This window comes from Corythoichthys intestinalis, chromosome 8 (genome assembly GCF_030265065.1).
Source record: "Corythoichthys intestinalis isolate RoL2023-P3 chromosome 8, ASM3026506v1, whole genome shotgun sequence".
Lineage (NCBI taxonomy): Eukaryota > Metazoa > Chordata > Actinopteri > Syngnathiformes > Syngnathidae > Corythoichthys > Corythoichthys intestinalis.
In genome coordinates, this window is record NC_080402.1 from 14,295,117 (window position 1) to 14,313,200 (window position 18,084).

Consider the following 18,084-nt stretch of genomic DNA (forward strand, 5'->3'; position numbering starts at 1 on the left):
GACATACCACTGTTGTTAAATCTCAAAAGTAAACGTAAGGATTATTTCTGGGCTCCACATTGCAGTATCAGTTACATTTAGGCTGATCCAGCTCAGGGAAATACAGGAGAGAAGTGGAAATAAACCTCGATAGTTACATCAACAATAGCAATCTGCTAGAATATTTTTCTTTTGTCCCCTCCGTTCACTCAGATACATTTTTCCGCATGCATGTGCAAGCAGCTTAAAATTTTTTTTTAAAGAACTGTCTGTTTTATCAATCAGGAAGAATGCCCACTGAGATTTTGGAATGGTCTGGCATGACTTTGAATGTGAAAGTTAGGGAGGATTCAGCTGATGACCAGTGTTGAGAATAATGGCGTTATAAATACCGTAATTTCCCGAATATAACGCGCACTTTTTTCCCCCAAAATCAACTTGTAAACTCATGGTGCGCATTATAAACGGGTACATGGATGGAGACAGAAATATATATGTATTACATATATATATATATATAAACCGATTTTTTTTCATTGACACGGCCACGTTGTGTTGAAGAAACGTATGCGGCGACCCGTTGCCGACCATTACGGTACGTGACGTCACCCTTTTGTTTCGGTAATACTTCACTCTAATCGGCCGAATGATTTCGTCTGTGTTAAATTCTGCTTTTTTCACTCTTCATAAAGCACAGAATTTAGTTTCTTGAACTCATTTGAGTCGACGTTTATTGCAGCTCCGCAATTCGGACCATAACAAATGTAAGGACACACACTTCCTGTGTCCGTCAACTATATCGGTCCCTCGGGAAACTCAAACCCAAATAACAATAGTTCCTTTTGTTACTGTCGTGTTGACAGCTATGAGCTCTCACGGATTTCCGACTTACGTTCTCACTTTCATTTTACCGTATCAATCCATGGAAGAAACATTTATTCATCATGAGGAAACGAGCAAGTTATACAGCAGCCTTTAAAAGAAAAGTCACATCTGTTTTGTTTTCTCCTAGATTCTGGTAAGTTGGAGAAGTTGTCAAATCATATTATAACCGTAAATATTGTCAGTTTACGGTAATGTTTTGAACTACCAATGTGCTATGCTTGTGCTGTGTTTCACCAGTCAGTAAAATGACATCTCTGTATCTGTACACAAGCTCTGTTTTCTTCTAAAATTAGGGTGCGCGTTATAAACGGGTACAATAATTTTCCCTAGATTTTACAAGTAAATTTGGGGTGCGCATTATACACGGGTGCGCCTTATATTTGGGAAATTACGGTAACTGACGGCCAAAAGCGGTGCGTTACTTGCTCTGAATAAATTGAAGAAACTACAGGCCGTAGCGAGTCTACTCTGCTCTGTTTATTTGTCATTTAAGACTTTGGGTGCGTTCAGGTTCGAGAATAGCGCACGTGTTTGGTTTTGTGATTTTCTTAGCAAAGATATACCACACAGGACGTGCTGGCACTCTGTTTCTTTAATAGCACATATAACTTCAACATTAACACGTACGGCTCTCGGCAGGCCGTGTCTCTAACTCACTCCCGCATCATGTGAGCAAAACAATATTGGCGCCGTGTGCACTTTAGGGTGCCTCGGATAATTCTGTATCAGAATATTACAGCACGTACTTCTTATGACTCCAGGCTGTTTGTCCCTGCTCATTCAATCAGACAATGCTTTCCAAAGCTTGCTAACGTTTCTGTTTTTGCTACACCTGATTGCTAGCCTCGTTCCCATCCCCCACTGTCAGCCAGCAAGAATGCTGCTTCCATCTTGAGGACGGCAGACATTTTGAGGGTGATGGGAGGAGTAGGGGGACGAGGCTACCTGAATGCACCACCCGGATAGATGCGATGGAAGTGATTCTAATTGGCTGAGGGTTAAAGTCATGTGTCATGGTAAGCCAATCAGAGCCGGTGTTTTCACACACAAACCGGAACGGCACGTGCAGCAAACACACACACGCAAAACAGATGCAGAGGTATATGATGGCAGAGCATTCAGAGGAAAATCTGTCCTTTACGAGGTGGAGATATAAACACTATTTCAAGTCAAAATACTTGGAAGTACAGTAGACTATGTCTACTTGACCAGTTGTCTCAGGTTGTGAGAGTTAGATTTAACTGATTAAACTCACTTTATATTGTTTGCTGCTGATTGTTATTTTAGTATATTGTTTACTGTTTATTTTTGTTGCACTTCAAGTGTAGGATAAATCTGTTGCTGGTGAGGTGCAATAAATATTACAAGGGTCTATAACTCAACTACCTGTCTGTTCTTCTCTATTCAACTGACTCGAATACTGCTCAGAAAATTTCAAATTCTTTGACATACAACAACTTCTTTTTAAAGTAACTGAAATAATTACTTTCCCTGGTAACTACTTACTTTTACTAAAGAGTAATTCAGTTACTAACTCAGTTACTTTTTGGAAGAAGTAGTGAGTAACTATAACTAATTACTTTTTTAAAGTAACGTGCCCAACACTGCTGATGACACACATCCAGGTCATTTAAATCCATTCATTTGACTCTCAATCGGTTGAGTGTCTTCTGCATTCATCCCGCTATCCATTTCACTCTCAAATCATCTGTCTTCAGCAAGTCATTCTTACTCCCACTTGACTTTCTCTTGCTCAGTCTTCTCTGGAAGGAAGGACAGTAGATTATCCTAGCAGCTTGCCACTCTCAAGGCTTGGCTGGAAAAATAAACAAGTGTTCACATGTTCCCAAGGAATTTTAATGACTTCCTTAAGACTTATTCCCTTACCTGCCAAACCCCATGCAGCACGAGGCAAGCAATTGACTCGGAATGAGCTACTTTTGATGCACTGATGAGTTTTGAAGACCAAAGCCATGATGTAAGCTTTGAACTGGTGTATTGCATTAAAAGGTCCCTTTCAATAATTTTCCTTTCATGGTGATTTATAAACTTTGATGTCCTTTTATCAGGATGGCAAGATAATTTGCATTGAAAATGCCATAAATGTACTTTTATAAGGTATTATAGTTGTTTGTTTTTCACATGGCTCCTTGTTTTTCATCCAAACATAATGAAATGCTACAGAAGCGAGTCAAAAAAAAAAAAAAAAAAAAAAAACCCACAAAATAAATTGGAGGGTTTTCTATTAAGATTTATAATAATCCTAGAAAACAATATTCAATATTTGATGATGGTTTATTCTCAACAATTTGAAGATTTCATAATTTGTCCGTTGGCTGTTAATAAGTTTGTTTAGTTCAGCCCTTCTCAAAGAGTAAGGCAGAACACCCTGAGGCGGCATGAAACAAAACTATCATTCTTTTTTTTATTACACTGTACCAGAGCTGACCTGAAATAACCTAAAATTAACTTGTTGGCTGCCACTTATGGCCATAGACTTCTAAATCAATTTGAATTGGGAAGGTGGCAGCGCATTATTCACTGCCACTCGCCCAGTCAATACATGAATCATCACAAAAAAACAATACAATCATGTGAGACAAAATTTTACAACAAATTAATTTTGCCTTTTGCTATTGCATAGACTTCATTATGATTGACGGGTCAGAATCGACCTTCACCGCGCAACGCCTTTAAGCAGGGGGCCGCCCTGACGTCCGCTTCAGTTATTCCCAGTCGGTCGCCGAGTAAAAACATGCAGGATTTTAACACTCCGGATTTAAAAAGTACGAAAGCTGTACTGCATACAAACAGGAAGGATTGTCTCACAAGTGATTTGTTCGAGGATTCAAGGTAATTATTATATTTTTCGTACCAAGCATATATTTTGAAACGTTGCGAAAAAAAATCAATGGGAGAATGGGAACCGTTACGCCCTTGGCATCATTCTTCGACATATTTACGTAAAATAGATGCGTAACTACCCGTTTTTATGCTCTTTTAACAAAAAATTGAGACCGTTTTACGTTCATATCTATAAAAAAATTTGGGGATTTAAGCATTTATTCACAAGAATTTTCAACGGAAAAAGCTCTGTTTACAAATGGCGCCTGCCACACTGACTAACAGACTAGCATCGTTCTTGAACATATTTACATAAAATAAATGCTAACTACTAGGCCTGAACGATATTGGAAAAAACTATTGCTGCGATTTTTTGGGGGGTTTGCGATATTGCGATATTAAAAAAAAAAAATTTTTTTTCTTTAAAAGAAATTTTCACTAGATGACTTGAATAGCTGTTTAGGAAGACTTTGGATGACTCACAATGACCAGTGTACAGTGATCCTTCGTTTTTCGCGGTTAATGGGGACCAGAACCCGCCGCGATAAGTGAAAAACCGCGAAGTTGTGCACCCCGCCTCTCAAATTTTTATTTTTTTATGTGTGTGCGCAATGTATTTATTCAGATTTAGCATTGGAAAGAGATACATATAAGGCATGTTTTTTTCCTCACTTTTTCCCCTAAGTATGATTTTAAAAATTGTGTATATATATATATATATATATATATATATATATATATATATATATATATAATAATAGTAATACCATAGAACGTATGACGGAAATTTTTTGCGATTTTGAAACCTTGACATTTTCATACCATGGTATACCTTGAAACCGGCAATCGGCACATGTCTAGCCGTAACTCAGAAAAGGTTAAAAAACACTGCTGCAGGGCATTTTTTTTAATGTTAGCTCACATTAATGATGTATTTCAGCCAGAACAATAGCCTTAATAGAAGCAGGCTATAGTCAGGTGTAAAAACCTTCCAACCCCCGTCCAGAATACATTTAATTGAGGCCATGGCCTACTGAACAAATGGAACTTGACTGACCTCAGTGTGGACTCAGACTTGATGGAAGTCACTGTTGAGGGTCATGGCTGCACAATATATCTCTCATGAAACTGCTTGTCAAGACAAATAGAGAGACCTACTTAAGTGAGTTGAGCAAATACCTAACTCTGCTTCAACCTTGTTTGAAAAATACTGTACATTAGAGGCTTGCAGGATACCACAGTTTAAAATTTGATGTACTAAAATTCTTTCATATACATTCATACCAATGATCTTCCTTCCAATCATGTACGTGTCTTCAAATAAAATATTGTAAACTCCTGCTACACAAAACCTTTAGTGAAACAAAAGTTGTTTCACATCTGTGCCTTTGCCTTCTCAGTGCCGTCATTAGCTGCATATTATGAAATCAGACGATCCATTTCAGTTCACATGTCTCAGCAGTGGGGAACGCCCGGCCCACTGGCAGGACTGCTGTTTAGATTTCTCATCTCCTAGATTCTGTTTTTCTCTGACGGAACCAGCTGCACAGGAAATGACAACATATTGGGAAAACAGAGATGAACCATTCATTCTTCATTTGATCATTTCTTGCTTTATTCTCACAACACTGGGCATATTCAGTCCATATGGTTTTTCACTCTCTCTGTGCTTCTAGTTGTTCATCAACAAGTATGAATTTATCCTTTGTGTGTCTTATTTAACTATCATTGTTAACTTTAACAAGGCCTCACATCCATATCCTACTCTAGTGAGCATTAGTCTATCCCAGATGACTATGGATGATTAAATCCTCAATTAACTTAGCAGGCAGGTTTTTGCCGTATTAGAGTATACCAGACTACTACAAGAAACTCATTGCTGTCGAAGGGAGACCATGCAAACTCCATACGGAAAGGCCTCATACTGCGATTGAAAACCACAAGTGGACCTGCTAATCAAATGTTCCACTGTGCTTGCCAGCAAAACTTAACAGGGACAACCAAAAGTGTACCAAGACAATATTTGCACCGAGTTTTTCAACTCACTTATCCCAAAAAATGAACAAAACTATAAATTGCAGACTGTAACAACCTAAACTTGCACACCTGCAAGAGCCACAAAATCAATTTAAAAAGTATCACGATAACAGAGATGTTTATATGATGGAAAACTTTGTATTTCGATAATTCAAAATTTGAAACCCAAATTTTATGAGAATTTGTTGTAGGGGTTGAAATCTCTTGGTACTTCACTATACGATACGAAGCTCACGATAACGATGACCTCATGATATAGCGATATAACGATTATCGATACATTGGTCAGGGAATCATTCTAGGATATTCTACAAAACAACTAATAAACAGAAATACAAGCAATTTTCATCCTTCTACTTTGAATTGAAATGGGTTTATCACTAGTCATAGACTTCATAATGTCATGACACGGGGCTCGGGGCCGATTCATAGGGGGCCGTCAAAGCTGACCGAGTGGAAACACAGGCAAACAGCTTTTTCCATCGAAAATTCTTGTGAATAAATGCTTAAATTCCAAAATTCTTCATACATATGGACGTAAATCTGTCTCGATTATTGGTTAAAAGCAAAAAAAAAAAAAAAAAAAACTGCATGTAGCATTTATTTTACGTGCTGTAAATATTGCGAAGTATAATCCCAATCCTGTAGCGGCTAATTTCCCCCATTGATTTTTTCACGTTTCAAAATGCATGCATGGTACGAAATATATAGTAATTACCTTGAATCCTCGAACAAATCACTGCTGAGACAATCCTTCCTGTTTGTATGCAGTACAGCTTTCGTACTTTTTCCAACCTAAGTCCGACGTTGGATCGCTGCATGTGACTGACTGCTAATAAATGAAACGGAGTGTTGGACGGCCCCCTTCGGGAAGGCGTGACGCAATGACTGGGGAATGTGTCATGTCAATACATTATGAAGTCTATGCACTAGTAGACGCCCAATCCGTTTGAGCTGGGAGAGTGGCAGTCAATGAATATTTGTTAATTCACTGCCATCACTCCCACTTCAAACGAATTGGACATCTATGGCAGTCAATGGCAACCAATGAGTTTAATTTGGGTGCATTTCAGGCCATTTGCTGTTGATTTTTGGTCACTTAGTGTTGATTTTGGGGCATTTATGGGTCACTTCTGGTTTATTTTGGGTTACAGAACAGGAAGTGATGCAAGAATCTCTCCAAATGCGTAGGCAACGACTCAAACTCAACAGAAAGTGACCTGTAACTGCCCTAAAATGAACTAAAAGTGACCTGTAAGCACTCCATTGGTATATTGATTCTTGGCAGGAGCATATCAATAACCTTTTGGGATACTATATATCACGGTACATCACCATTTTAATATTTTTTCACACCCCTAGTTTGCTGTTAAACGGTCTCCTCCTTGCATCATCTTGCTGCTATTTATAATGACTTTATTCAATCTATTCTTTTCAAACCACAGACCATTAGAACTTTCAGTAATGCAAATTACAGGCTTTATTATCCCTTTTCTAACTTGGGAGACTGCAATGTTTGCTTGAGACAATTAATTTGAGTTGTATGGACAATTTTTGGTCATTGCCAAGAGTAAAAAAATATAGCTGACTACTGAACTCGATTTTCCATCCAAACTATTACTACTCCCATGATGGGCAAACACAGACTTTAAATAGGAGTTTTCTGCTTTCAAAACTCAACTCGGGAGATCTTCCTCCACGTAAGAAGTACCAGTACCTCATAAATAACTTATTCAACTTACTATAGCAGGTTATATCTCACCTAACAAGCTAGAAAGGTTATGTCAGGGCTTAGTTAGCACCTGTTTATTATTATTCACACACATTTCTGCCTGATACATTCTATTGTAAGATTGCACAATAATTATTTTAGTTTCCCATCTATCATGACTGATTTTTGATTAAACAATGCAATTTTATTAAAGCAAATGAGTAATTCTAGACTGATTTGTTCACAAAAATTGAACTCTGAGCCACCTCGGCAAAAACAAAACAAAGTGACATTGATTGTTTGAAAAGAAACTTGATCATAGTGAGTTTGGGATCTCGTGTGCAAACCTGCATGAAAGTTAAGAAGTGTTTAGTTCCTCTATCTGAAAGTCCACATGTACTCCTTTTTAAAATGGTAAGTTAATATGCTGTTCCAACTATTTTTGGTGAAAATCATCATTTTCATTTAATGCATGGTAGCCTGCTGAATGTAATGTGTAATGTGCAGCGTGACATTTTAAATTAAGCAAATGGGAATTTAACTAAGCAAATGTTTTAATAAGGGGTGGGAACCTCTTGGTATCTCACGATACGATACGCTTTGCGATACAAAGCTCACGATAACGATGATCCCACGATATGGCAATACAACGATTATCGATGCATTGGTCAGGAAATCATTCTACATAACAACTAATAAATAGAAACGCAAGCTATCGTCATCCTTCACTAGTAGACGTCCAATCCATTTGAGCTGGGAGTGTGGCAGTGGATGAACCCCTCCCACTTCAAACGGACCCCTCCAACTTCAGTGGCAGCCAATGCCAGGGAACGAGATCATTCTGGATCATTTCATTACCTGTTGATTTACAGTCATATCCTGTTGATTTTGGGCATTTCAAGGTTACTTCCTGTTGATTTTAAGGCATTTTATCAGTCACTTCCTCTTGATTTGGGGTACAGATCAGGAAGTGACCTGTAAATGCCCTAAAAATCGGAAAGAGTGACTGCGAATGCTCTGGTTTCGAACAAACGAGCGTTCTTTCGCCATTCCCGGTCTTAATGGCTTGGGCGTCGAGTGCCATCAATTGCAGCCATAGAGTTAACTGAGACACTATTATGATGGTAGATTTTGGTAGCAACTTGTTGGTTCCTTTAAAAATTAAATTTTTTTTTAAAAAAATGGACACCTTTTTAAAACGATATCTCGATTCTTGGTAGGGGTGTGAAAAAATATCGAAATGGTGATATTTCGTGATACTTTGGATCCCCAAAGGTTATCGATATGCTTCTGCCAAGAATCGAGGTATCGTTTTAAAAAGGTGTCTGTGTCTAAAAAATAAGTAAGAAAAAAAGGAATCAACAAGTTGCAACCAAAATCTTCCACCATAATAGTGTCTTAGTTAACTCTAAGGCTGCATTGACAGTGCTCGACGCCCAAACCATTTAGACTAGAAAAGTTCGTTCATTCGAAACCAGAGCATTCACAGTCATTCTGTCCGATTTTCAGGGCATTGACAGGTCACTTGCTGTTCATTTTATGGCATTTACAGGTCATTTCCTGTTGAGTTTGAGTCACTGCACATTTATTTGGGTGATTCCCAGGTCACTTCCTGTTATGTAACAAACAGGAAGTGACCCATAAAATACCCCACATTCAACAGGAAGTAAATGAAAATCAACAGGTATATGACTTTAAATGGCACAAAATTACCTCACTGCCTCGCATTGGCTGCCACCGACATCCATAGACGTTCAATGGATTGGACGTCTACTAGTGATAAAGTAATTGCAATTCACAGCAGAAGCTTGTTTTTCTGTTTTTTAGTCGTTTGTAGAATATCATAGAATAATTTCCTGACCAATGTATCGATAATCGTTCTATCGCCATATCGTCAGATTATCATTATCGTGAGCTATGTATCGCAAATCGTATCGTATCGTGAGGTACCAAGAGGTTCCCACTCCTAATTTTTGGCATGAGCATATCGATACCCTTTTGGGATGCAAAGTATCACCATATATCATCATTTCATCATTTGTCATTTTGTCACCTTTTTAGTTTTAATCAAGTAATTCTTAGTAATAGTTACTTTTTCACGATAATTGTGGCAACACTGGTTGCAATATTACCAGATAAACAGAAAATGTTATCCAGTCAGTTCGAGTAAATGATTAATAATGTTTTATGACATGTAGGTGCAAGCAGGAATGAGGTCAGAAAGTTCAGGAACATCAATTAGTGCCAACATTATGCACCAGTTTAAAATGGTTCTCATCTTAAAATCGACTGCAGCGCAAGCCTCAACTTGGACCCTTAATCTCTTAGGTCCCTCCCCAATCCTGTTGACAGTAACAGTTGGCTGCCAGACAAAATGCACTGTAGTGAGATTTGTAAAAAAAAAAAATCCCTGCAAATAAGGTGGTAGGCCTATTTATGTGCTGTACTTTTAAGAAATGGCTTGAAAAACAACAACAAAAATCATTTTAAAGAGAGATGTTTTTTTTTTTTTTCTCCACAATTTCAATTCTTATTAAATATTTCAAATCTGCTTCGGAAATACACAGCACAATCATGAACTGTTGTTTTCTATTAATGTAATTTAAATTTTATCTAGAAGAGGATATTGGAACTGAGTTTGAGCTACTTGTAAAAAAAATTGTTGGGGTGAAAGTAGGGCTGAAGCTATCAATTATGTAGGTCGATTAATCTATCACTTAGTTCGAATAATCGAATTATAAACATTTAATGCGTTGCAGAATAAAATTTAGGATATGTTACACAAACAAGTGTTTATGCTTGCAACAATATTTAATTTGGCTTGCTAGAATTACACTTTCAAAAGAGCATTAAATGTGAATACAAATAGAAAATCCTGAGTGTTTTTTCAATCAAAGCACAATTGAACTTTTGTTTCACATGAGCAATAAATTCATTTAAAAATAATTTAAAATAACTGAGCTTAGTCGCAAACGATAAAATAAAAATAATAAATAAAAAACTTAATTTTTGGACTATAAGCGACTACTTTTTTCCCCTCGTTTTGAATCCTGCAGCTTATAGTCCAGTGCAGCTTATTTGTTGATTTATTTGGGTTGATAGGTAACACTTTATTTGACAGCGGTGTCATAACACTTCCATAAGACCATCATAATTATGACACTATCATGGGCATTAATGAATGCTTATGCAAGATCTCATTAAGTGTCATCTGGCAAATTATGTATTATTTATTCATGTCCAGCTTTTACATCCATTCAAAAGAGAGATAATTTGCTGATTGACACAAAATGACATCTGTCATAATCATTCATTAACGCTGTGACAGTCTAATGGCACTACTGTCAAATCAAGTGTTACCAAATACTATAGACAGCAATTAATGAAATAACTGGAACAGTAACTGAAGAAATAATTAGCACAGAACATAAAATTTGATTGTTATCTACATCTGTAGCGCTGCAATGCATGCTAGGAGGGATGTTGAATGACAACAATGTTGAAAGCAGGTGGCAACAGAGGTTGACTGTCTCCCCCAAGGGAGCAGTGATAGCCAAATAAAGCTTCTTGAAGCAATGAAGCTTTGCGGTCAATTGGTGGTTCATTTGATCTTATGATGCCGCTGCCAAAGTGTTACCGGTTAATATCTTTTGGTGTAAATACCCCATAAAACAGCGATGAACAAATGCCGTTTTTGTGTCAAATTTGGTGGGTGGCAGCTTATAGTCAGGTGCGCCTTATTGTCCAAAATTTACGGTAAATTAGGATCTAAGTACAACGAAAGAAAATTTGATTAGCAAAGGTCGGCTAGCATAAATGCTATAAAATGCTTTTTTTTTTTTTTTTTTTTTTTTTAAACAACGCTCTTATGAAATGGTTCAAATACATATTCCCACAAAAAAATGCTAAATATATTTTGAAACAAAATAATGAATGCATAAACATATTAGCTCAAACAAAAACATACCTTATGTTGCTCTTAACAGGGAGCAGCTGGATTCAGTCATGTTCGACGAGTGATGGCATAGCCACTGTTGCCACTAGAGGGCAGTGTACCCCCCACATCAATAAAACGAAATGCAACACTTTCAAAACAAGCAATTGCAAGGTCACTCTAATTAAATGAATTCTCGAAGCAGCAAAATTTGATTCGAAGCTTCTTGACTCGAGTTAATCAATTATTCGTTGCAGCACTAGGTGAACGTGAATACTATCCAACAAAAAGGCAAATTAATTATATTCTATTGCAAGGAAATGGCATATACACTGCGTTTAGTATGAGTATCTGGTGTGTTTGCAGCGTGCATGCAATGGATACACTGGGGCAAATAAGTATTTAGTCAACCACCAATTGTGCAAGTTCTCCTTCTTGAAAAGATTAGAGAGGCCTGTAATTGTCAACATGGGTAAACCTCAACCATGAGAGACAGAATGTGGAAAAAAAACAGAAAATCACATTGTTTGATTTTTAAAGAATTTATTTCCAAATTAGAGTGGAAAATAAGTATTTGGTCACCAACAAACAAGCAAGATTTCTGGCTGTCAAAGAGGTCTAACTTCTTCTAACAACGTCTAACGAGGCTCCACTCGTTACTTGTATTAATGGCTCCTGTTTTAACTCATTATCGGTATGAAAGACACATGTCCACAAGTCAGGAACACTCCAAACCCCACAATGGCCAAGACCAAAGAGTTGTCGAAGGACACCAGAGACAAAATTGCAGACTTGCACCAGGCTGGGAAGACTGAATCTGCAATAGGTAAAACGCTTGGTGTAAAGAAATCAACTGTGGGAGCAATTATTAGAAAATGGAAGACATACAAATCCACTGATAATCTCACTCGATCTGGGGCTCCATGCAAGATCTCACCCCAAGGCGTCAAAATGATAACAAGAACGGTGAGCAAAAATCCCAGAACCACACAGGGGGACCTAGTGAATGACCTACAGAGAGCTGGGACCACAGTAACAAAGGCTACTGTCAGTAACACAATGCACCACCAGGGACTCAAATCCTGCACTGCCAGACGTGTCCACCTGCTGAAGCCAGTACACGTCCAGGCCCGTCTGCGGTTCGCATTCGGATGATCCAGAAGAGGACTGGGAGAATGTGTTATGGTCCGATGAAACCAAAATAGAACTTTTTGGTAGAAACACAGGTTCTCGTGTTTGGAGGAGAAAGAATACTGAATTGCATCCGAAGAACACCATACCCACTGTGAAGCATGGGGGTGGAAACATCATGCTTTGGGGCTGTTTTTCTGCAAAGGGACCAGGACGACTGATCTGTGTAAAGGAAAGAATGAATGGGGCCATGTATCGAGAGATTTTGAGTGAAAATCTCCTTCCATCATCAAGGGCATTGAAGATGAGACGTGGCTGGGTCTTTCAGCATGACAATGATCCCAAACACACAGCCAGGGCAACAAAGGAGTGGCTTCGTAAGAAGCATTTCAGGGTCCTGGACTGGCCTAGCCAGTCTCCAGATCTCAACCAAATCTGTGGAGGGAGTTGAAAGTTCGTGTTGCCCAACGGCAGCCCCAAAACATCACTGCTCTAGAGGGGATCTGCATGGAAGAAGTGGGCAAAATACCAGCAACAGTGTGTGAAAAGATTGTGAAGAGTTACAGAAAATGTTTGGCCTCCGTTATTGCCAACAAAGGGTACATAACAAAGTATTGAGATGAACTTTTGGTACTGACCAAATACTTATTTTACACCATGATTTGCAAATAAATTCTTTTTTTAAAAAAATGTGATTTTCTGTTTTGTTTTGTTTTTTTACACATTCCATCTCTCATGGTTGAGGTTTACCAATGTTGACAATTACAGGCCTCTCTAATATTTTCAAGTGGGAGAACTTGCACAGTTAGTGGTTGACTAAATACTTATTTGCCCCACTGTATGTTATCAAACTGAAATAAAACCACCACCAAACCAGGGGGAAAAGTGTGGAGGTACCATTAGTTTAACTACAGTAAATACTTAGTCAAGTAAACGTCACACTTGATAGGTGGAAAGTCCGAATTTATATTAAAGCTTTTATAAAGACAATTTTCCATAGTATCTTGTCAACATCAAACCGAACTTTTTAAAAATTTGACCGCAGGAAAAAAAAAAAGGCCATTTCTTTTTGTGTGAGTCTGTAAAGGATTATCAGATGAACACACGTCAACAGCTAGAAATAGGACAAAGAAGCCTTCTCACTACTAACTCAATATATTACAGACACAGAAAGACATTGACAAAAACACCTGTTGTTATTACCCGTGTCACACTACTCAAATTTATTTATGGTGCTCTACCAACATCTGCAGCGTTTGCAAAACACTTTCCAAAACTGAAGAATGTATCAGCTAACCAAAAATCTTCCTGTCCCTTTCAAAATGTTCTGGTGCTTGAACCAGTTTGGGCTTAAGTAGCGGATCAAAGATGTCAGGATCTCAGTGTGCATGAGGGAAGCAATATAAAAACTCCTGAACTTTTCCCACACTTATAAAGGGGGAGCACAGGTAATAGTTCATCTCTTATCAATGGGACCAGGTCGTGAAAGCCCTGCCCCCCATCTGCAAACTATGAACACATGTAACTACCCCCTACCACACACTCTCAGCATCCACTGGCTAAGCATGCTGACACTTGAGAGGGCGGCACCTCTCTTGTGCACACAGAAAGCCATCTCAGGCCTATTCACATCTTCCCCATTCTATTCTTCTCTGTAGTTAAAAAAAAAAAAGGGGGTCTTGTTAAAAGAGGGATGAAGGGCCTCTGCTATTTCATTTAGCTTGCTGGACAGTTTAACCAAACAGAATCCAATGTCCACACAATTTACTTTTTGAGTTCCCTGATCTCATGATTTAATGCATAACAGCAACAACAAGAAAAATGGTTATCTAAACATGCATGCATCTTTTAGTTCCCTGGCACTGGCAGCTCTGGGAAACATCACAACTGCAAAGTCAATAAGAATGGAGGGCAATGAGATAACAGCTCTGTTAGTGGAGAACACTGCGTTAATTCATTCTGTCACACAGTTCACAAAGAAGGCTACTATCAGCTACGGTTGCAAGGAAGGAAGTGCAACAAACCTGTTAGTAAAACAGCCAATTTGTTACTCAGTGTCTCCGATTCTTCCTCTTGGGGCAAGAGGATGTGATCCACCTGCACTGCAGTAAGTCCGGTGCCAGCACTGCTGCTAGTGCTCAGTCTCTTGCTATAGCACGCGTCTAACTACACGAGTGCTCTCCTTCTTTCATGCTCCTCCCATCTCCCTCTCTCCCTTTCAGAGCTCTTCTGTCCTCCGCCAAAGCAGACAAATTTTGCTTCACAGTTATACTGAGCAAAGAGTTAATATGTTGCTGTCAAGTAGGCAGCTAGCATGGAGTGAATGCACTGGGCTGTTGTGGTGCAATGTGGGAAGAGGTGGGTAGTAACGCGTTGCATTTACTTGAGTAACTTTTTGAGAAAAATGTACTTACCGTAATTTCTGGACGATTGGGCGCCCCTGATTACAAGCCTCCCCCAGTACATTTTTAAAGGAAAAACACATTTTGTATGTAGCGGTAAGACGTTGGATGGAGTCTTGTTGCCGTGCTCGGCCGCTCATGTGTCTCTAGTGGCTCGCTAGCAGTGTTGTCACAGATTACTTAAAAAAGTAATTTAATTACTGATTACACCTCAAAAAAGTAATCTAGTTACTTTACCGATTACTTTATTATCAAAGTAACTAAGTTACTTTAAAAGTCAGTTTTTTACTTTTTACCAATTTTTCTCCTTTTGCTGCCTCAACATAAAAATGACAACAAAAAATGTCATCGCATGTAATTGAATTTTTCACATAAGGCTTAATCTTTGAGTTAGCGGGGATTTAATTAGTCGATGGAGTTGATTTCAATCACCATTGACTCGCGCTAGCTTAGCCACCCCGGAACCCTGAAACTAACAAATAACTGACAAACTGCACGGAATTTGTTCAAATCAACTCCACCGACTAAATAAACCCCCGCTAACTCCAAGATAAAGCCTAATGTCAAAAATTCTGAACTTCCCCTTTAAAATAAAGACTTAGCTGTTAAAATATTGTCTATAAAAGTTGTAAAGCAATAAAACAAACAACAAAAATTATTGAAATGAACAACAATCCTACAACGTATTTCATAATGGGTCAAAATCATTTTTCGAGCAGATCATGTGACTTGCACCTAAGACACTAGCTTTTGCTTTGCTAAGCCAAAACTACACCTGTGGAGGCAAGATGGGTATTTAGAATTTCTGTAAACCTAAGCTTTGAAACGCAACCTACAACAACTGAGCTTGAACAGTTTTATATATACTGTATATGTATATATACAGTATTGGCCAAAAGTTTGGCGACACCTCAAAAGTGGACACTTTGAAGAATGTAGAATATAAAACCTGTTTTCAGGTATTTCACTTTTTTTTGCCATTTCACATGTTCGTTCATAGTTTTGATGTATTCAGAGAGGATTTACAATGGTAGGGAAAATATATAAAACGTAAAAATGTTTAGGTGTGTCCAAACTTTTGACTTTTGTTTCAGTCATCAACATGCTTTGCCCCCAGCCCCACAAAAGTAAAACTCCACTGACAATAAAATGTGCATAAAGGCTGGTTACAAACTGTAGAAGTGCTGGCTGTCTCGTCACCTGTAGGCTTTTTCGAGTTTTGTCGCGTTGTCCTGTAATTCCAAGTGCTTCCTTGTTGAATTGGATGTAGTTTTTAGCGGCCGACAGTCTTTCAGCCAGCGTAAAGTTTGCAACGCACGGAAATATTTTTGTCATCTTAACTGGACAGAAATGTGAAGTAATGGCTGTATTTCCAGTGAGCAAAGACATCCATTTGCGGTATATAACCTGCCTTTCACTGTTAGCATTCTGACGAGGCAGCGAGGCTATGTTGTCGACCGCCGTGGCAGACAGCCTCAAACATCATCGTAATACACGTGACCCGTTTTTTTTTTCCCCCGATGAGAAATGCTCTTCGTACATGACTACAGTATTCTTCAGTCTACATACATTATGAGGCAAAAACAAAATAGTAACGCACAGGCACTAGGGAAACTAACTTTAATCGGATTACTGGCTTGGAAAAATGAACGTGTTAGATTACTCGTTACTGAAGAAAGTAATCAGATTACAGTAACGCGTTACTGACAACACTGCTCGCTAGGAACTCTGAACTCAGCCGGAACGCACACGGCTCTTAAGTGTCTGTCACGTGACTGTGACGAAGCCAGAAACGCGCTCGGCCAAATATACAAACAAGTTCCGTGGGTGAATTAAAGTGGGGAGAACAAGTATTTGATTCACTACCAATGCATTGGCAGTGTATCAAATACTTGTTCTCCCCACTGTATGTCATTTAATAAAGGGTCACCACACAGGTCCCCCCAGAATTCACCCACAAACGACGCCAGGCGCAACCCGAATCAACAGAACGGAACGGCCGGGTCGCGCAGCCGGGGCATCTGTGGAAGACGACTGAACAGACGGTCAGGCGGCCGTCCAGGATGCCAAATGCATGACGTCCGAGCAGAACGGTCGGGGGGACGTACGGAACGTCAGGCGCGACGACCGAGAGCGACGATCAGGAGGACGACCGGGATGCCAGACGTTGGACGACCGAGAGCGACGATCAGGAGGACGTCCGGGACGAGGAGCGCGATGTGCAGCACCGCCCAGGCGTGGCCGGAGAAGCGGACGCCGAGAGAGGCGGTACACGATGCTCAGCAGCGGTTGAGCAAGAGGTCAAGATGTGCGACGAGCAGCACCGCCCAGTTGAGGCAGCAGACCGGTTGTGGCCAGGGACAAGGGCAACTGGCGAAATGCGCAAAGCCGACCGGTCTTAGCAGGAGCGAGGGAAACGCCGAAACCGGAGTCGAAACGACGTCATCGTTGTCCAAAAGCGGTGGACAAGGAGAGACGTCGGGGGCGGCGTTCGGAGGTACTGGCAAAGATGCGACCTCTGAGACTTCTGGAGGCGCCGGCACAGCAGCGAGGTTAGCGGCGGTGGCTAGCGGCGCTAGCAGAGGACTGACCTCGGAGACTCCCAGAGGCGCCGAAGCGAGGTCAGTGGCGGCGGCATCCTGCGGCGCCGGTGTAGGTGTACTATCCTATCCCCTCACTATCCACTCGCGGGGGCCTGCGCTTGTCAGTGACGTTCCTTATTCTCGCTATATGTTTATACAACTTTAACATTTGTTAATAATACACTCTGCGTGGAGTATCATCCATCGTTTTTCCTTTTTAAATGGGCACTTTTAAGCGAACGTAAGAAGTAACAACGGGAACATTTTTCAACAGGCATTTCACGGGACAGCATTTCCTCGGCCAATTATATAGCTTATATAGCGAGAGCGAGTAGATAGTGAGGGGAAGAGGATAGGGAACCTACACCGGCAGCGGGGCAACCTCGGAGACTTCCAGAGGTGCAGGTGCTGGAGCGACGTCAGCAGCGGCCAGAGACGCAGGCATAGGATTAACGTCATTAGGAACGCCAAGAGCAGGCGCAACGTCGTCGAGAAAACCAAGGCCGGATGGGATGCCGTCAAGTAGGCCTGAGGCGGACGGGGCGTCGTCGGGTAGGCCGCAGACCGGCGCACCGTCGT

The 18,084-nt window shown here is 39.9% G+C and overlaps 1 protein-coding gene across 1 annotated transcript in view; it reads right to left on the reverse strand.

Moving 5' to 3' along the window:
• Positions 1–14,729, reverse strand: part of add3a (adducin 3 (gamma) a) — a 191,182-nt gene extending 176,453 nt beyond the window's left edge. Inside the window, exon 1 of the mRNA XM_057844313.1 lies at positions 14,546–14,729. The gene's annotated coding sequence lies outside the window, so the exon portion shown is untranslated. The remainder of the gene's footprint in view (positions 1–14,545) is intronic.
• Between the last annotated feature and the right edge of the window lie 3,355 nt (positions 14,730–18,084).